The following is a 21,566-nucleotide window of genomic DNA, read 5'->3' as shown; positions in this document are numbered from 1 at the left end:
AAGCATCTGAGCATGCGTGCAACTGTTTCCTGAGATGCTTCGTAGGAACATTTCCATACAGCACCTGGTTGTCCTGGCTTTAGGGTCTCCACGGAGCAAGGGTGTGGTGAACCTCTCCCCACTCCCCGTCTTCCCTGCTTCAGAAGGAATGAGGCAAGGAAGTCAGACGGGACTTGACAACCAGTCCTCTCAGAAGTGGCAAGCAGGATAAGACTTGAGGTAGCGGTGGAGACTTTAGAAAGGAGAAGTGATTTGGAGGTCCGTTATGAGAGTAAATGCGGATCTTCATACAGGACATCAGATCTGATGAGGTGTCTCAGCAGGCAGAAAGGACTTCTCATCTCTTATGAGCCTGGTTCCAACTTGAAGGAGATTAATGGATGTTCGCAGTCACCTAGGTGACAGATGCTAGGATGGCATCCACACAGGCCAGGAACTAAGAAGGGAGGCAGCTAAAAATGCCTGAATTATATCTTACAAGACAGATTCCTGGTACTTTTTAAGTTTCCCTTTTACTTACCCTGAAAAGAAAGTGGAAGTGCTAGTTGCCAGTTGTGTCTGACTCTTTGCCACCCCATGGACTGTAGCCCACCAGGTTCCTCTGTCTATGGGATTTTGCAGGCAAGAATACTGGAATGGGTATTTCACCTTTTCCAGGGGATCTTCCCAATCCAGGGATCGAACCCAGGTCTCCTGCATTGCAGGTGGGTTCTCTACTGTCTAAGCTATCAGGGAAGCCCTTTACCTACCCTGCTGCTGCTGCTGCTAAGTCGCTTCAGTCGTGTCCGACTCTGTGCAACCCCACAGACGGTAGCCCACAAGGCTCCCTCGTCCCTGGGATTCTCCAGGCAAGAACACTGGAGTGGGTTGCCATTTACTTACCCTAGTTTCTAGTAAATTCTTGTCTAAAGGTTTCAGCCCAGCTCAGCCATGTGTTGAAGAGGAAGCAGAGCTCTCCAAAACTCATTGTGGTGGACACCAGGAGTCGTAGCCAAAGAGAGGCCCCAAGAGAAGGTGAACCTCAAAAGCAGAGGCTGTGGCCCAGTTGCTCCCCCGCCTGCCCCCCGCCCCGACCTCTGCACCATAAGATTCTTTTTGCAGACCCAACTTCAGCGATTATGAAGCTGTAGATCAAGCAGTGACTGGCTCTCTCCTCTTGTAGGAAAGGGAGTTTCTCTTACTCCAATCCATCTTTTTTCCAAGCTGACCCCAGAGAAGACTTCATTTGACTATGTGAAAATACAGATTACTTTTGGTTTTAAGGAATAGAGGATTCACTTATGCTTATTTATCACGAGGCCACTACCTGAGCCTTGAAGGTCATTAAATACATCTCATCAATGCTGTCAGTATTGTTTCCTTTTATTAACTTCTGTTTGGTCTTGTTTGGTTTTCCAAGTTTTTGGCTGTTACTTGGTGTGACTGTTAGGTAGAAATCCTTGCAAAATCAATGTGGTAGGAGGAAGCTGTCATATTGGTTACAAATCAGGAGAAGTAGAAGGCTACCTAGGTGGTAAAGTTTGAGTTGTTTTAGAGAAGCCTGTCTCTCAGACCCCACCCCCAACATGAAAGTCCACTGATTCCTTTTTTGATTGCCACTACTTTCCTCCAAGTTCTTCTTTAATATGCAAATACTCTAGGAAGATAAGAGGAAACCTCAACATAGCTCTGTTTAAAAACTGTTCTAATATGTTTGTAAATGTTCAGGGGGAAAAAAATGTAAATCTCCTTGGGTAAGCAGGCTTAGATGAAGCTATGAGCTCATTTTGGTAAATGTGCAAGCTTAGGCATTTAAAGCAAAGAGATTTACATCAATCTAAACTTCCAAGGCCAGGAGTTAAGCATCAAAGTATGGTAGCCAAAAAATATTTTATTAACTAGAAGAGACTTTCATGGGACTCTTTATCATGAATGACCTAGAGAAAATAACATAAGGCAATATATTTTCTACTTCAGTTTAACTCAGCAAACATCTACTTCATTCTACTATATGTAGGACACTATGGTGGGTGTAACTTGGGACACAGGATTGCAGATAACAGTCCTCTTTCCCAGGCAGTCTACCACGCAAGACAAAATACAAATGGAGACACAAAACAAAGCATCAGAGAACTGGGAGAGCTCAGTGAGGGGAGAGAGCCTGCCCAGTTGCAGGATTCAGCTGGTATCAAGAAGGGATTTAGAGGCAGTTATCAGGAAGATAGATTGTATGTGAAAGAGTTGTCATTAAGGAAGACACAGAGATAGGAAATCACAGGAATATTTTAGGCCATATCAGATGGTCAGGTCTGGATGGAACATAGAATAACAGTGGGAAGTTAGCGGAAAATGAAAATGGGAGAGAAGATTAGAAACCTCTGAGCAAGACCAAGGCAAAGGAAGTTTAGGGCCAATTTACAGTAAGTCTTCTGTTCTTTCCCATGTCTGCTTCCGAGAGCTCGTCCCTAACCACCCACTGGAACAATAATTCCTAGCACACTTCCAGGACGGGCTTCTGGGGCATCTCTCCACAATGAGCTGAGTCTTTGGTTCTACCCTTAGAAAGACTCACCTCACATAGCTCAGTGTTTGTCCTTTGGCCACTCTTCCCAGCCTCTTCCCATTTACCATATCCCAAACCTTTCTACAAGCCTAGATACCGCTCAGCCTCTTGTCCTTTCAGCCGTGACTACCTTTGTCCTCTCTTTATAGTGACTAGTGATAGAAGGTACCCAATCCCATTGCCCATGTGCCAGACCCTCCTTTGATAGCCAACAGAGTCTCCTGAGGATTAAGTGCTATTTGGAGATCTCAGCCCTATTTAATAGGTATACTTCTCACTCTCCAACTCACGTCTGTCTCCATCACTGTCTGTGTCCATGTCTCCTGGACCCATCTGATTCTCCTTTTCCTTGTCAGATGGCAGAAGTAGGAATCACAGGAAGGAGCAGCAACACATACACCAAAGGACTAGGGCCTCTTAATGTGTGAGAGAGTTGCAAGGATGAGATACCCTCTGTTATGTGCAGAATTGTGCCCACCCTCCTCACTACTCCATTCATAATTGAATTCTTAACCCCTAATATCTCCAGAGAAGGCAATGGCATCCCACTCCAGTACTCTTGCCTGGAAAATCCCATGGATGGAGGAGCCTGGTAGGCTGCAGTCCTTGGGGTCGCTAAGAGTCGGACACGACTGAGCAACTTCACTTTCACTTTTCACTTTCATCCACTGGGGAGAGAAACGGCAACCCACTCCAGTGTTCTTGCCTGGAGAATCCCAGGGATGGGGGAGCCTGGTGGGCTGCCATCTCTGGGGTTGCACAGAGTCAGACACGACTGAAGTGACTTAGCAATATCTCCGAATGTGACTGTATTTTGAGGTAGGATTTTTGAAGAGGTAATTAAGGCAAAATGAGGCTCTTAGGGTGGGCTCTAATCCAATATGACTAGTGTCCTTATAAGACAAAAAGGTTAGCACCCCAAGGCTGCTTGTGCATGAGGGGATGACCCTATAAAGAAGCAACAAAAGTTTGGTCATCTGCAAGCCACGGACAGAAGGTCAGAGGAAACTAACTGTGCCAGAACCTTGATTTTAGACTTCCAGCCTCCAGAATTGTGAGAAAATAAGTTTCTGTTGTTTAAGCCACCTAGTCTGTGACATTTTGTTATGGAAGCCCTACCAAACCAATAGACCCTCCCAAGACCGTGTTGGAGTGGATGACTGGAAAGATCTTTTACGTTATCAGTGCCTACAAAAATCCATAACATTCTTCAGATGAAATCAGTTCTGAGGACTTTCCTGCTGGTCCAGTGCTTAAGAATTCGCTTTCCAGTGCAGGGGACACAGGCCTGACCCCTGGTCAGGGAACTGAGACCCCACATGCTGCAGAGCAGCCAAGTCCATGCGCCACAGCTACTGAGCCCTAAAGTTCTAAAGCCCTTTCACCAGAAAAAGAGAAGCCCTTGACCTGCAGTGGAGACCCACCACAGCCAAAAAGAAAGAAAGAAGTTAGTTCTTTCTTTCCTGGAACACCAGCAAAATTTGCCACGCCCTGAGATTTGCTGTCCTGATACCCTGGGCACAACTGACTGGACCAAGGATCAAGGTCTCTTTAGACCCGTGTGTTTATGGGAGGGCTTCTATCATAGAGTTACTAGGTTTCCCAGTTAGATACTCTAGGAGGTTGTTTTTTTTTTTCCTTTTAATTGAAGATAATTACAATATTGTGTTGGTTTCTGCCATACATCAACATGGATCAGCCATAGACATACATATGTCCCCTCCCTCTTGAACCTCCCTCCAAACTCCCACCCCACCCCACCCCTCTAGGTTGTAAACAGGAAACAGTAAAAGAGCAGGGAAGGCAGAGGTGATAGAAATAGGAATGGGAGGAGAAAAGACAGAAGAGAGAAAGAGACTGAGTAAGGAGAAGAGCTATGTCTAGAGCAGAAGCTGGCTTCTGAGAGAGCTGCTGCTGAGTAATTCCCACTATCCTGTGAGGCCTGACTATGAGACTGTTGAGACAGTTTCCTTACTTGTCCTTGCATCCTTTAAGTGAATCCCTGTCATTCAGCTTATTTAACTTATATGCAGAGTACATCATGCGAAATGCCAGGTTGGAAGAAGCACAAACTGGACTCAAGATTGCCGGGAAAAATATCAATAACCTCAGATATGCAGATGACACCACCCTCATGGCAGAAAGCGAAGAAGAACTAAAGAGCCTCTTGATGAAAGTGAAAGAGGAGAGTGAAATAATTGGCTTAAAGCTCAACATTCATAAAACTAAGATTATGGCATTTCTGGTCTCATCACTTCATGCAAATAGATGGGGAAACAGTGACAGACTTTATTTTGGGGGGCTCCAAAATCACTGCAGAGGGTGACTGCAGCCACGAAATTAAAGGACACTTGCTCCTTGGAAGAAAAGCTATGACCAACCTAGATAGCATGTTAAAAAGCAGAGATATTACTTTGCCAACAAAGGTCCATCTAGTTAAAGCTATGGTTTTCCCAGTAGTCATGTACAGATGTGAGAGTGAGAGAGTCAGTCCCTAGGCAGGTTGATAGGGAGTCTAGGGGTCCCCAAGGAGAGAGGGGTCTGGAATTCTCAAGGAGGAAGAAAGGACAAACTTTTTTTTCTTTCCACATTCCTTAGGATTATATAACAATAATGTATCCTACTTAAGGACAGTCTTTGGATTAAATCTTCTGTTATCTTAAAATGTAAATTATGGGAGTAGACCTGGTCTTTACAAGGATGTATCTTGCCTGAGGACAGTGTTATCTTAAAATGTAAATTATGGGAGTAGGTCTGATGAGGTCTTTACAACCTCCAGACATTCTTTGGATTATATAACCTCATTGTTAACACTAGCAAGCGGGTACTCTTTCTGCCCCCTTCTGATGCCTATGTCAGAAGCTTTCTCTATCTCCTTTATACTTTAATAAAACTTTATTACACAAAAGCTCTGAGCGATCAAGCCTCCTCTCTGGCCCCAGATTTAATTCTTCTCCTCCGGGGGCCAAGAATCCCGGTGTATTCGCGTGATTCAACAACAACCTTTCAAGAGTTGGACTGTAAAGAAAGTTGAGTGCCAAAGAATTGATGCTTTTGAACTATGGTGTTGGAGAAGACTCTTGAGAATTTCTTGGACTGCAAGGAAATCCAACCAGTCAGTCCCAAAGGAAATCAGTCCTGAATATTCATTGGAAGGACGGATGCTGAAGCTGAAACTCCAACACTTTGGCCACCTGATGTGAAGAACTGACTCATTGGAAAAGACCCCGATGCTGGAAAAGATTGAAGGCAGGAGAAGAAGGGGACAACAGAGGATGACATGGTTGGATGGCATCACCGACTCGATGGACATGAGTTTGAGCAGGCTCTGGGAGTTGGTGTTGGACAGGGAAGCCTGGCATGCTGTGGTCCATGGGATCACAAAGAGTTGGACATGATTGAGCGACTGAACTGACTGCCATTCAAGCTCTTTAAGCCTGAGCCTCTCTCTTCCTTGCAACCTAAAAGAACGTACCCGCTGTGATAGTGTTTTGGTTTGCTAGCACCACCATGACAAGTGCCACAAACTGAGTGGTTTATATAATCAAAATGTCCTGTCTTACACCTTTAGAGGCTGGAAGTCCAAGATCAAGGTGTCGGCAGAGTTGGTTCCTTCTAAGGCCCTGAGGGAAGGATACATGCCTCTCTCGGCTTGTAAATGGCAGTCTTCTCCCCATGTCTTCCCTTTGTACATGTCTGTCCAAATTTCCCTTTCTTATAAAGGTATCAGTCATGTTGGATTAGGACCCACCCTAATGACCTCATTTTAATGTAATTGCCTCTTAAAAGATTCTATACCCTAATACGGTCACATTCTGAGGTGCAGGGAGTTAAGACTTCAACATATGTACGAGAGTTGGGAGGGTGTGGACAGTTCAGCCAATAACAAACAGGTTTTTAATTTTTTTAATTTTTTTCTGCTTTATTGAGATATAACTGACAGATAAAATTGTACTATATCTAAGGGTACAATGCGATGATTGAGTATATGTAGATAATGTTTCACATGATGAAATGATTCCCACAATCAAATTAATACATCAATCACCTCACAATGTTACCATTTTTTCTGTAAGAAAGTTTAAGATATACTTTTAGCAAATTTGGTGACTCAGATCATAAAGAATCTGCCCCCAGTGTTGGAGACCCGAGTTAGATCCCTGGGTTGGGAAGATCCCCTGGAGGAGAAAATGGCAACCCACTCAAGCATTCTTGCCGGGAGAATTCCATGGACGGGCTGCAGTCCATGGGGTGGCAAAGAGTCAAACACGATTGAGCTACTACCACTTCCATGTTAGCAAACCTCAAGTATACAATACAGTTATTAGCTAATTTTTTAAAAAGTAAACATATCTTTCAGTTATAAGTTTAGAGGATCAAGTGCACAGCACGGTGGCTATAGTTAATAGCAAGTAGGTCTTTATCTAAAACCAAGGCACTTCCAGCAGGCTTCCTCCCAGCCAGTCAGCTTTCCTCCCTTGACTTTCCCCCAAACAAGCAGCCATTCTGGGGTGATGGCCCTGCTCACTGACCAAGCTGCCCCTGAGGCCCAATGTTTAATGCTTTTCCAGAGAGGAATACTGATGTACCTACCTACCTCCAACCCATAAGCACAAACAAAATAAAGCATAATAGTCTGTGTACACTGATATAAAAGGATCTGAAAGACAATTTTAAGTGAGCAAACAAGTTGGAAAACAATCTGGTCAGCATAAGCACATTTATGCTTAAAAACAAACCTGTGTGTTTTGTATGCTGTTTGTGTGCTGTGCTTAGCTGCTCAGTCATGTCTGACTCTGTGACCCTATGGCCCACCAGGCTCCTCTGTCCATGGGGATTCTCCAGGCAAGAATACTGGAATGGGTTGTCATGCCCTCCTTCAGAGGATCTTCCCAACCCAGGGGTTGAACCCAGGTCTCCCGTATTGCAGGCAGATTCTTTATCAATCTGAGCCACCAGGGAAGGCCTTTGTATGTGTATGTAAAATAATGTAAGTGCACAGAGAATAAACCAGGTGATAAGGAAATAGAGAAGAGGGCATGAACATCTCAATCAGGCTGTAAAGGAAGGAGAATGTTGAGGGGAGGTAACAAGCTTGAAAGAAACTCTTTAAATGATGGAGTCTCCCTGAGCACATTGGTGAATGGGGGTGGGGAAGGATGAGAGATGCTCAGTAATTGATAGGACAGAACCCTTAATTAAAGGGAAAAGAATGGAATTAAACATGAAACTGATCAAGCAGCACAAGAAAGAAAAAGAAAAACAGAAACTGGGCATGTAAAAAAGCCCTGAGGAATAGGAAAGAAAACTGGAAAACCTCCTGACAAATGACCTCAGTCTCAGCAAAATAAAAGTGATATTTTCCACTGTTGGGGGCTGAATTATGTCCCGTGCACATTCATATGTAGACATCCTAACCCTCAGAACTCCAGAATGTAGCTATATTTGGAGATACGGTCTTGAAAGGAGGTGATTAAGTTAAAATGAGGTCACTAGGGTGGACCCTAGTCCAATGAGACTGGCGTTCTTATAAGAGGAGGTTAGAGCACAGACACATCTGGAAGAAAGACCATGTGAGGACGCAGTGAGAAGGCAGCCAGCTGCAAGCCAAGAAGGGAGGCCTCTGAAGAAACCCCTCTGCTGACACCTCGATCTTGGACTCTTACCCTTCAGAACTTAAGAAAACACGTTTCTGTTCTTTGGGCCCCCAGTCTATGATATTTGTTATGGCAGCTCAAGTTGACTCATACACCTCCCAAGGCTGTGGTGTGCTCAAGAAGAGGAAGACTTCACGCACCCGCTGGACAGAGGGAGGGCGCCGCAAGCACACACCCAGGAGAGAACAGCCTACGCCCTTCCAGGAGGCCGGCAGAAAACAGCCCACCCAGACCAGAGGTGCTAATGAGGTCAGCTCCTCTTTCACGTGTTTCTTCTGTTTCCCTGCGGCTGCCGTGGTTCAAACTGGGCTGTTACACTCATCTCTGTGCTGGGAGAGGTACCCTCAGGTGTGCTGCGAGGAGCCTGCGTGACGGGGTGACACGCCCCCTCTGGGCGTGTCAGGTCTTCATACCGAGGCCACACCCCCCACGCGGCTCCCAGCCAGTGAGGAGCTCTGCAGAGTGCCAGAGACAGGCCGGTTGTGCCTGATGTGGAGCGTTGCTGTTGGGCGCCCCATCAGCCCTGCCTCCCCTCACCTCCTTTCACAGGGGTCACAACTACATTACAAAGGCTCTCCTCTGCTCCTGCTCCCTCCTCTTTATCCATCACAGACGTGGCATTTCCCCCCAGTGACTCTCCTGTACGGGAACTTTTGTCGTGGTCTCTGCTTCTGTTAACCAATCTCCTTGCCCCTGGTTTCCCTTCCCTCCATCCATCCTCCACACTTCTAGACTCCTCCTTTGCTTCAAATTCAAATCTTGCCCCATTCTCTGCTTTCATCTTTTCCTGGATGCTTGGTCACTTACAAGACGAAATGAAAAGATTTAAGCCTCTCTAGATTCAGCCTTCACTTGACTGTCCATTCTCAGACTCCCTACTCCAAGTCTCCCTCCTGACAGCCATAGTAACTCTCTGCACTTTTCTGAACTCCAGTTCATTTAACATCAAGACTTTTGGTCATATAATTTCTTCCTCCTGGAACATTCTCCTGCATTCCCAGCATACCAGCACCACCACCCTTGGCATACAAACACACGCTACATAGTGATTTTTGAATTCCTATCAAGACCCACTTCAAATATCCTGGACACACCCAAGCAAAAGAAATCATGCCTCTCTTTGCACTGCTTTTATACCCAATACCAACATCTATTATGGCATTTATCAAACTGTCCTGCAATTCCTTGTCTCTTAGGAAAAAGTTTAAGGTAGAATAAAGTCATTCTGTATCCTCAGTACCAGCACAATACCTAACACATAGTAGGTGCCCAAACTTTATGTGATGCTAAGTAAATCTATATGTGTACATAATCACAATATTAAATATAACACACGAAAGCAAATGTCTTGGTCAGTCATCTGCACCTTGGCCAGGCTCCTCTCTTATTGACTTACCCTCCCACCAAGGGTCTTCATCCCAGTGCTATCACAGGTCTGTGATTCTTCATCTCTGGCGGAGTGAGGTGCATGTGGGTGTTGGAGGAGCCATGGGCTGAATATCGCAATCATTGCATATGTGCTGGGAGTCAGAGGTGGACAGGGGAACGTTCCCTTTCCTGGAGAAGAAACCCTCAGGGTGCCAAGAAAAACAAGATCATCTCAAGAAAAAATTTTTCTGGCCACTTTTTCTTTATTCCCTTAAGTTCATTCAAGTCAGTTTCTATGACTTGCAAACAAAGGAATTTCATGAATTCACTTGAAAAGCATTGTTGGGAAGGAAATGACTGGCTTGAGAGGTTGAGTTTGGGTGGAAAGTCAGTGTTGGCTAGTGGAGCAGGGTGGTGGGTGGGCGGAGGTCGGGTAGCAAAGCTTGAAGAGCCTTCAGAGCCCTTGGAAAAGGACAGAGGTGCCTCCTTTGGTCAGTGATTTTGGTCTGTCTCCTCCCTTCACTCCCCTAAATGAGAAGCTTTGCAGTAAGAAGGGCTCGCAGATCACCAGCTCCCTCAGAGGAAGAGATGCATGGAAGTCCCAGCAGGGTCATTCACAGCAGCAAGCTGCCTGGGAGCTGGAGAAGGACGTCTACCCTTGTCCCAGCAGCAGCCAGTGCTTCAGGCTTGATGGAGCGAAGGAGTTGGTCTCCTCTAGGAGCAGAGTGGGCCAACTACACAGATGATGCAAAGAGGAAGTAGAAGATGTATCGTCTTGGTGCAGTGTTTTCCCTACGTGACTATGAAAACAAACTTCCCTCTGTGTGGGCTGAAGGGTGTTCCCCAAGATGCCCAAACCCTAATCCTGGAACCTGTGTTACCTTATATGGCAAAAGAGACTTTACAGACATGATTAAATTAAGAATGCAAAGAGTTGACTCATTGGAAAAGACTCTGATGCTGGGAGGGATTGGGGGCAGGAGGAGAAAGGGACGACAGAGAATGAGATGGCTGGATGACATCACTGACTCAATGGATGTGAGTCTGAGTGAACTCCGGGAGTTAGTGATAGACAGGGAGGCCTGGTGTGCTGCGATTCATGGGGTCGCAAAGAGTCAGACACGACTGAGCAACTGAACTGAACTGAACTGAACTGAACTGAAGTGAACTGAGATGGGGAGTTATCCTAGATGACTGGATAGACCTGAAATAATCACTAGGGTCCTTGAAGGGCCTCGGGAGAAGTCAGCATCAGAAGAAGTCCATCTGATGGTGTGATGAGAGAAGCTGATCGGAGACAGAAGATGTAAAAATGAAAGTTGTTCAGTCATGTCCGACTCTTTGTGACCCCATGGACTGTAACCCGCCAGGCTCCTCTGTCCATGGAATTCTCCAGGCAAGAATACTGGAATGGGTAGTTGAAATACTGGAACCCCTTCTCCAGGGGTTCTTACTGATCCAGGGATTGAACCCGTGTCTCCTGCATGGCAAGCAGTTTCTTTACCATCTGAGCCTCCAGGGAAGCCAAAAACCACATGTGACAATTAAGAACTTGGAGTGTGGCTGGTCTGAATTGAGTTATGACACAAGTGTAAAACATACCCAAATTTCAAAGACATAGTACCAAAAAAAAGAGAATGTAAAATAATTAAATAATTTTGATATTGATTACAGAGTTAAAATGATAATACTATGGATATAGTGGGTAAATATAATGTTTTATTAAAATTAAATTCACCCATTTCCCTTTCCCTTTATATTCCCTTTATCAAAGTGGCTCTTTGAAACTAAATTTCTGTGTGTGGCTTGCATTATGTTTCTACCAAACAGAGCTCTCTGATTCTCTGAACCTTGCTGAATGGAACACACAAAAGCAAGCCCGGAGCACTCAGGGAAGCCAGTCAAACACGCTGACTTCTTTATGAATGCCCCTGGCATTCATCTGTTCCTTCTCTTTTGTACCTTTAGGATGCTCCCCAAGAGACATTCCTGGGATCATCTTTAATTTTTGACTGCCAGGTCCAGCTAAGCCAACAGAGTAAGTTCAGTGGGCCTCAGATGGCTCAGGTCCCTGCCCCAGGGCAGAAAAATGTAGCCATCACTTTCTCTTTGAGGCATCCAGTGGGCTCAGAGCACTATCTTCCCAAGTGGCTTAGCAGGAGTCTGCTCCCCGCATACTATACGCTATTTTTTAATCCCTGCCATCTGTTCCACAAAGTTTCAAGGGGTCATCATTTAGGTGCCTCTTTTGGATAGAAAGTTCAACTCTGTCTAGAAATGGTGCATGGGTCTTACAGCTATTACACCTCAGCAACCATCAGGAATTCAGCTTGCTTTCCTTTCCTTTCCTCACCCTCTCCCCAAGAGTGGCCCTAGACCAGAAAAAGACCTTCTAGCTCCCTTCTTCAACTGTCCCCCAAAACACGCACACAGCTGGCTCCCACCTTAAAGGCTCCACATCACATCATTACAGTGATGCTGATGACCTTATCAGTTGCAATTAAGCAACTGAGCTTAGTTGCTCAGTCGTGTCCGACTCTTTGCAACTCTTTCGACTTGTAGCCTGCCCAGCTTCTCTGTCCATGGGATTTTTCAGGCAAGAATACTGGAGTGGGTTGCCATTTTCCTCCTCCAGGTGATCTTCCCGACCCAGGGATCAAACCTGCAGCTTCTGTGCCTCCTGCATTGCAGGCAGATTCTTTGCCCACTGAGCCATTGGGGAAAGAATGGCAAAAATAGCAAAACTTAGCAAGCTGCAAGGGCTCCAGAATTTTACTCAGGTCCCACAGCCAGGCCCTGGATGATGGGGACTCGAGTAGACTCCAGGCCCTGCCCTTATTCCTGAGCACGGAGCTCACCACCACCCCACACCTAAGGAGTACACAGGCTCCTTTCCTCAAGAAGCCCCGAGCCCACTTTGTGGGCCTGCAGAGGCTGCAAGGGCAGATACACAGGGCTAAGAGGACAATTTGCCCCTAAGAGGTCTCCAGAATGGGTGATGCACGCCTCACGTGTTCTCTGCCCATACCTCGGGATGCTCCTCACAATCCTTCTCAAACAGAATGACCACATATCTAGCAATTCTCCTTTTGGGTATACATCTCAAAGAATTGAAAGCAGGGACTCAAATGCATCTTTGTTCACCTACATTCAGAGAAATTGTGGCATTGTTCACAATAGCCAAAAGGTAAAAGAAACTCAAATGTCCACCAATGATGAATAGCTAAGCAAAATGTGGTCTGTACACATGATGGAATATTATTACTCAGTCTTTAAAAAGGAAGCATATTCTGATACTTTCCGCAACATGAATGAAACTTGAGGACATCATGCTAAATGAAAAAAGCTGATTATAAGATGACAGAGACTGTGATTCCACTTATATGGCTAAAGTAGTCAGCTTCCAAGACAGAAAGTAGATTACCGGTTTCCAGGGTACAGTTCAGTTCAGTTCAGTTCAGTCGCTCAGTCGTGTCCAACTCTTTGCGACCCCATGAATTGCCGCATGCCAGGCCTCCCTGTCCATCACCAACTCCCGGAGTTCACTCAGACTCATGTCAATCGAGTCGGTGATGCCATCCAGCCATCTCATCCTCTGTTGTCCCCTTCTCCTCCTGCCCCCAATCCCTCCCAGCATCAGAGTCTTTTCCAATGAGTCAGCTCTTTGCATGAGGTGGCCAAAATACTGGAGCTTCAGCTTTAGCATCAGTCCTTCCAATGAACACCCAGGACTGATCTCCTTTAGGATGGACTGATTGGATCTCCTTGCAGTCCAAGGGACTCTCAAGAGTCTTCTCCAACACCACAGTTCAAAAGCATCAATTCTTCTGGGCTCAGCTCTCTTCACAGTCCAACTCTCACATCCATACATGACCACTGGAAAAACCATAGCCTTGACTAGACAGACCTTTGTTGGCAAAGTAATGTCTCTGCTTTTGACTATGCTCTCTAGGTTGGTCATAACTTTCCTTCCAAGGAGTAAGCGTCTTTTAATTTCATGGCTGCAGTCACCATCTGCAGTGATTTTGGAGCCCCCCAAAATAAAGTCTGACGCTGTTTCCACTGTTTCCTCATCTATTTCCCATGAAGTGATGGGACCAGATGCCATGATCTTCGTTTTCTGAATGTTGAGCTTTAAGCCAACTTTTTCACTCTCCTCTTTCACTTTCATCAAGAGGCTTTTGGGTTCCTCTTCACTTTCTGCCATAGGGTGGTGTCATCTGCATATCTTAGGTTATTGATATTTCTCCTGGCAATCTTGATTCCAGCTTGTGCTTCTTCCAGCCCAGCCTGAAGATGATGTACTCTGCATAGAAGTTAAATAAGCAGGGTGACAATATACAGCCTTGACGTACTCCTTTTCCTATTTGGAACCAATCTGTTGTTCCATGTCCAGTTCTAACTGTTGCTTCCTGACCTGCATACAGGTTTCTCAAGAAGCAGGTCAGGTGGTCTGGTATTCCCATCTCTTTCAGAATTTTCCACAGTTTATTGTGATCCACACACTCAAAGGCTTTGGCATAGTCAATAAAGCAGAAATAGATGTTTTTCTGGAACTCTCTTGCTTTTTCCATGATCCAGCGGATGTTGGCAATTTGATCTCTGGTTCCTCTACCTTTTCTAAAACCAGCTTGAACATCTGGAAGTTCACAGTTCACGTATTGCTGAAAACTGGCTTGGAGAATTTTGAAGTATTACTTTACTAGCGTGTGAGATGAGCGCAATTGTGCAGTAGTTTGAGCATTCTTTGGCATTGCCTTTCTTTGGGATTGGGGCGGGGGAAGGGGTAACGGGAACCTCTTGTTTAATGGGTGCAGAGCTTTAATGTGGGAAGATTAAAAAGTTCTGGATGATGGAGATGGATATGCCTGTACAACAATGTGAATGTACTTAATGTCACTGAACTCTACACTTTAAAAACGATTAAATTCATAAATTTTAAGTTATAGATATCTTGCTACAATCTAAAAATAATACCTCCAACTAAGATAAAAAATAGTCTGTGCTTCTACAACATCTCTAACCAGAGCCGGGTTGTGATCAAACATGCCCCCAAATTTCCTCACCTGCCCTGGTGAAGAAACCTCCACCAGGGGGCCCCCAGGCCCCTCTCAGCACTCACAGGCACTGAGCCTAAGGGTGGGCTTCACTCAGATGTTTTCTCTGTCTCTCAATGGAACTTGTGGGCTGCTTGAAAACACAGATTTTCATGAATCCACAGGGGAAGTCTGAAGCTTGGGGCAGGAAGTCTGGGTCTGGGGATGTTTGCAAACACATTTGGCTGCATAGTTGACAACAGAAACTTTGTTAGTAATAAAGCTGGTATTTTGGGGTCTTCCTTGGTGGTCCAGTGGTTACGACTTTGTGTCCCCAATTCCAGGAGCATGGGTTCAATCCCTAGTGAGGGAACTAAGATCCCACATGCCACAGGGCGCAGCCAAAGTACGCATAGTTGCTGTTGTCTAGTTACTAAGTTGTGTCCCCATGGACTGTAGCCTGCCAGGCTCCTCTGTCCATGCAATTTCCCAGGCAAGCATACTGGAGTGACTTGCCATTTCCTTCTCTGGGATCTTCCTGACCCAGGGATCACACCCACGTCTCCTGCATTGCAGGCAGATTCTTTACCACTGAGCCACCAGGGAAGCCTGCGTAGATCTAGATCGAGATTAGATATGGAGATGGAGATAGAGATATCTATAGATATAGACATAGATAGATCCAAAGCTGATTTTTTTAAATCTTCTTCTTCTAGCCGCTGACACTCTGACTTGGTTGGTTCAGAACTCAAACAGGAAAGAGAGAAATGTTACTCACTGACCACCTAAAATCCCAGCACTGCTGGGATTAGACAGGAGGCCAAGGGCAGGGTTTTCTACTGGACCTGGATTTCAGCAGTCTTAGCTAAGGAAGGTGTATGCCGGTTATCAAGCTATTGTCTCTAGGCTCCAAATCTACCCTTTCATACTGTGTTGTGATGGTGGATACAGGACTTTGGAAATTACGTTCCCCTTTGCTGGCTTGCAGCTGTTAGGTTCTGCCAGGAAGGATGCTAGAGAGAGACTGGAAGGCAGCGGTGAGGAAAATGCTCTTCTGATCTGCTCATTCCTCCTGGCAGGTGGGCCCAGCAAATACCCTTCATCCTGGCAGCAGGTCAACCTGGTTTACAGCTTCTTACCGCACCGCAGAGGTGCCAGCCCCAGCCAGACGGTGCCTCTCCTCAGAGGTCTGAACTAGCTCTGCTGCCTCCTTGAAAAATAGGGGCAGTCACAGGAGGGGCTTTACTCCAAGGTTAAGGCTTAGCTGTGTGGGCTTCTCCTCCAGGCTCACAGGTCCTGATGACCCTGACCTCATCGCGTATCCCCCAGCACTAGAGGTAGCTGCTTCTTGCATGTGTTTTCTTTCTTACCTCACTATTTCTTTCTTTTTTTTTAATTTTATTTATTTATTTTTGGCTGTGCTGGGTCTCCATTGCTGCACACAGACTTTCTCTAGTTGTAACGATCAGGGACTACTCCCTAGTTGCAGTGCTTGGGCTTCTCATTGTGGTGGCTTCTCTTGTTGTGGAGCGGGAGCTCTAGGGTGCACAGGCTTCAGGATCTGCAACTCCTGAGCTCTAGAGCACAGGCTCAATAGTTGTGGTACACAGGCTTAGGTGCTTCGCGGGCTTAGGTGCTTCACAGCATGTGAGATCTTCCCAGATCGGAGATCGAACCTGTGTCTCCTGCATTGGCAGAAGAATTCTTTACCACTGAGCCACCAGGGAAGCCCTCGCTATTTTTTTTAAAAAACGTTTTTAGTTGTCTAATCAGAGAAGGCAATGGCACCCCACTCCAGTACTCCTGCCTGGAAAATCCCATAGACGGAGGAGCCTGGTAGGCTGCAGTCCATGGGGCCGCTACGAGTCGGATACGACTGAGCGACTTCCCTTTCACTTTTCACTTTCATACATTGGAGAAGGAAATGGCAACCCACTCCAGTATTCTTGCCTGGAGAATCCCAGGGACAGGGGAGTCTGGTGGGCTGCCATCTATGGGGTCACACAGAGTCGGACACGACTGAAGTGACTTAGCAGCAGCAGCAGCAGTTGTCTAATAACTATTTGATCAATTTCCTATATTAAATATTTTCTGTTAGAATACTTAGTGTGTTTACTGTTTTCCTGACTGGGTCCTGATTGTTTTGGGGGTTAGGATCTGTGAAGATAGACCTTTAGGGTGACCCTCATGACCCCTGCCCCCTGGTGTCCAGGTCCTGTATAATCTCCTCCTTTTGAATGTAGGTGGGACCTAGGGCTTGTTTCCAATCCATAGAATATGGCAAACTGAAGGAATTTTTCAGAGGTGATTAAGGTCCCCAAACAGTCGACTTGAGTAAATAAAAAGAGTGATCATCTGAGATGGGCCTAACCTAATGAGGTGAAAGGACCTAAGAGAGGACTAAGCTTTCTCTGAGGTCAGAGAGACTCTCCTGGTCGACATGATGAAAGTGAAAGTCTCTCAGTCGTGTCCAACTCTTTGCAACCCCATGGACTATATAGTCCATGGAATTCTCCAAGCCAGAATATTGGAGTGGGTAGCTGTTCCTTTCTCCAGGGGATCTTTCCAACCCAGGGATTGAACCCAGGTCTCCTGCATTACAGCAGATTCTTTACCAGCTGAGCCAACTGGGAAGCCCAAGAATACTGGAGTGGTAGCCTATCCCTTCTCCAGAATATCTTCCTGACCCAGGAATTGAACCAGGGTCTCCTGCCCTGCAGGTGGATTCTTTACCAGCTGAGCTACTAGGGAAGCCCTGGCTTGATGAAGTCAGAGCTATCTTGAGGAGGCCCACGTGGCAAAGGACCATTCAGAATCAGGCCCTCAGTCTTACAACCACAAGGCAATGAAATCCGCCAACAAGTGGAATGAGGTCAGAAAGTAGCTATCCGTGGTTGAAACTTCAGATGAAAATGCAGCCCAACTGAAAGCTTGATTGCAATCTCAGGAAACCCTGAGCAGAGAACTCTGCTAAGCCACACTTGGACTCCTGACCCACAGAAACCATGAGCTAATAAATGTATATGTTTTCTTAAGCTGTTCAGAGTATGGAAATCCTTTATAAACCCACAGAAAACTAATACCATGTCTACAGACTTTGTATGAGACAAATTAAGCATAGTGTTAAAATTACCCTTGAAAATCTTTTAAGAGAGCTGACACTGATAGCTAGATATTTTCTTCTGCGTTGGAACTTATGGTACCAGTTGAAGTAGGTGGCTTTCATTTAGGGACCATGTGCTTCCAAAATACATATGCTTTTAAACATGAGAATCACACTCAGCATACTAAGATACTCGCACAAGGAAACTGAGACTTATGAAAATAAAGCCAGTTTGTGTCTCCCTCTCAGCCTCATTCAGTGCTACATATTCATTAAGTAAAAGAGCAGGTGGAAATTGCCTTACTATGTAAAGTGTTTTCTGGCTCAGTTTATTGTTGAACTTAAGTTCAACAAGTATATAATGTAATTTTCCTTTACTTGAGCTTCTGTGTTTGCATTTTTAACTTAATAAGACATTTGTGTCAAATTTTGGAGAAGCTTCCTTTATAATTTAAGATCCCTCATTTAGCCAAGAGTCTATTGAGTCTGCCAATAACCCATTATTAAGAGAAGTAAAAACCTCTCAAGATGCAGCTGCAGTAGAACAGGAGATATTTCTTTGGGTCCTCTGTGTAAGATGGCCACAAAAGGACTGAGAATGTCCTCTACCTCTACTGAGTCCAGAAATAATGCCAGTAAAAAGTGAAAAACAGCACCTCTGTTACAAAAACAATCTGTATCTGGGAACTAGGCAAAAGAGATTTTTCGTGTGCTCTTTTAGTGCAGTGCTGAGGGTGCTTTCTATTGATGAGGTTATTTTACAGTACTTATGAAGTTAACTTGTAGCTTTTGGTCCACTAAAAATTATGTGAATAATTGACTGTATAATGGAACAGATGACCCCAAGATTACAGTTTAAAACGTTTTGTATCTAGAACTAATCCAGTAATCTTACCCTAATATTTCTTTATTTAATTGCATATCTTGGAGATCCAAACAGCCCATCCTAAAGGAAATCAATCCTGAATATTCACTGGAAGGACTGATGCTAAAGCTGAAACTCCAATACTTTGATGCAAAGAACTGACTCGTTTGAAAAGATCCTGATGCTGGGAAAGATTGAAGGCGCAGGAGAAGGGGATGACAGAGGATGAGATGGTTGGATGGCATCACTGACTCAATGGACATGGGTTTGGGTTAACTCCAGGAGTTGGTGATGGACAGGGAGGCCAGGCGTGCTGCAGTCCATGGGGTCGCAAAGAGTTGGACACAACTGAGCGACCTAACTGAACTGAACTGATCTTGGGGTTTTCCTGGTGGTCCAGTGGATAAGACTCCACATTCCCAATGCAAAGAGATTGGGTTTGACCCCTGGTTAGGGAACTAGATCCCACACGTGACAATTAAGCCCATGTGCCACAGCTAGAGAAGCCCACATGCCGCAACTAAAACCCAACACAGCCATAATAAATACTGAAATTTTTAAAAAATTAAAACATTTTATAAAAAATAAATAAATTGCATAGCTATATCTCTGTATCATGAGCTCATCTTCTCCTGTGAGAACTCCAAAATTACAACTCGCTGCTGAACAACCGTCGACAGGAGAATGTTGGATCTCACCAAAAAAAAAGATAACCCCACTTCAAAGGGCAAAGGAAAAGCCCCAGCAAGATAGTAGAATCAAACCACATACCCGCCAGAGACACTCAGAGGGCTCAAACAAACCTTGTGCGCACCAGGACCCAGAGATCCCACAGACACTGAGACAGAACCATGTTTGGGTGTCTCCTAAGGAGGTATGGGTCAGCAGTGGACTGCAGGGGCTCTGGGTGCAGTAGATATGGGTATGGCATAAGCCCTCTTGGAGGAGGTCACCATTAACCCACCATAGAGCCGCCGGAACTTACACAGGACTGGGGAAACAGATTCTTGGAGGGCACAAACAGAACCTTGTGTGCACCAGGACCCAGGAGAAAAGAGCAGTGACCCCAAAAGAGACTGACCCAGACATGCCCGTGAGGGTCCAGGAGTCTCAGGCAGAGGCATGGGTTGGCAGTGGCCTGCCGCAGGGTTGGGGGCACTGAGTGAGGCAGTGTTTACATGGAACCTTTTGAAGGAGGTGGCCATTATCTTCATTACCTCCATAATAGTTTGGCCTTAGGTCAAACAACAGCGAGGGAACATAGCCCTGTCCTTCAGCAGCATGCCAGTTTTGCCTCTGCATCACCAACTCCCGGAGCCTGCTCAAACTCATCTCCGTCGAGTCAGTGATGCCATCCAAGCATCTCATCCTCTGTCGTCCCCTTCTCCTCCTGCCTTCAATCTTTCCCAACATCAGGGTCTTTTCCAATGGGTCAGTTCACATGAGGTGGCCAGAGTATTGGAGTTTCAGCTTCAGCATCAGTCCTTCCAACGAATATTCAGGACTGATTTCCTTTAGGACCAACTGGTTTGATCTCCTTGCAGTCCAAGGGACTCTCAAGAGTCTTCTCCAACACCACAGTTCAAAAGCATCAATTCTTCAGCACTCAGCTTTCTTTATAGTCCAACTCTCACATCCATACATGACTACTGGAAAAACCATAGCTTTGGCTAGACGGACCTTTGTTGGCAAAGTAATGTCTCTGCTTTTTAATATGCTGTCTAGGTTGGTCATAGCTTTTCTTCCAAGGAGCAAGCATCGTTTAATTTCATGCCTGCAATCACCATCTGCAGTGATTTTGGAGCCCCAAGAAAATAAAGTCTCACTGTTTCCATTGTTTCCCCATCTATCTGCCATGAAGTGATGGGACTGGATGCCATGATCTTAGTTTTCTGAATGTTGAGTTTTAAGCCAACTATTTCACTCTCCTCTTTCACTTTCATCAAGAGGCTCTTTAGTTCTTCTTTGCTTTCTGCCGTGACCATCTGCATATCTGAGGTTATTGATATTTCTCCTGGCAATCTTGATTCCAGCTTGTGCTTCTTCCAGCCTGACATTTCGCATGATGTACTCTGCATAAAAGTTAAATAAGCAGGGAGACAATATACAGCCTTGACGTACTCCTTTCCCAATTTGGAACCAGTCTGTTGTTCCATGTCCAGTTCTAACTGTTGCTTCTTGACCAGCATACAGATTTCTCAGGAGGCAGGTAAGGTGGTCTGGTATTTCCATCTCTTGAAGAATTTTCCACAGTTTCTTCTGATCCACACAGTCAAAGCTTTGGCATAATCAATAAAGCAGAAGTAGATGTTTTTCAGGAATTCTCTTGCTTTTTTGATGATACAACAGATTTGGCAATTTGATCTCTTGTACCTCTGCCTTTTCTAAATCCAGCTTGAACACCTGGAAGTTCACAGTTCACATACTGTTGAAGCCTGGCTTGCAGAATTTTGAGCTTTACTTTGCTAGCGTGTGAGATGAGTGCAATTGTGCAGAAATTTGAACATTCTTTGGCATTGCCTCTGTTTGGGATTGGAATGAAAACTGACATTTTCCAGTCCTCTGGCCACTGCTGAGTTTTCCAAGTTTGCTGGCATACTGAGTACAGCACTTTCACAGCATCATCTTTTAGGATTTGCAATAGCTCAACTGGAATTGCATCACCTCCACTAGCTTTGCTTGTAGTGATGCTTCCTAAGGCTCGCTTGACTTCAAATTCCATGATGTCTGGCTCTAGGTGAGTGGTTTGCCATTCCCTTCTCCAGTGGACCGTATTTTGTCAGAACTTTTCACCATGACCCGTCTGTCTTAGGTGGCCCTACATGGCATGGCTCATAGTTCCATTGAGTTAAACAAGGCTGTGGTCCATGTGATCAGTTTGATTAGTTTTCTGTGATTGTGGTCTTCATTCTGTCTGCCCTCTGATGGATAAGGATAAGAGGCTTATGGAAGCTTCCTGATGGGACAGACTGACTGAGGGGGAAACTGAGTCTTG

At 45.3% G+C, this 21,566-nt stretch overlaps 1 protein-coding gene across 2 annotated transcripts in view; it reads right to left on the bottom strand.

Annotated features, from left to right (window-relative positions):
- Positions 1-21,566, bottom strand: part of SLAMF9 (SLAM family member 9) — a 59,026-nt gene that overhangs the window by 19,418 nt on the left and 18,042 nt on the right. The window lies entirely within an intron of this gene.

The sequence above is a fragment of the Bubalus kerabau genome, chromosome 6 (genome assembly GCF_029407905.1).
Source record: "Bubalus kerabau isolate K-KA32 ecotype Philippines breed swamp buffalo chromosome 6, PCC_UOA_SB_1v2, whole genome shotgun sequence".
NCBI lineage: Eukaryota > Metazoa > Chordata > Mammalia > Artiodactyla > Bovidae > Bubalus > Bubalus kerabau.
This window is presented reverse-complemented; position numbering and strand designations above follow the sequence as displayed.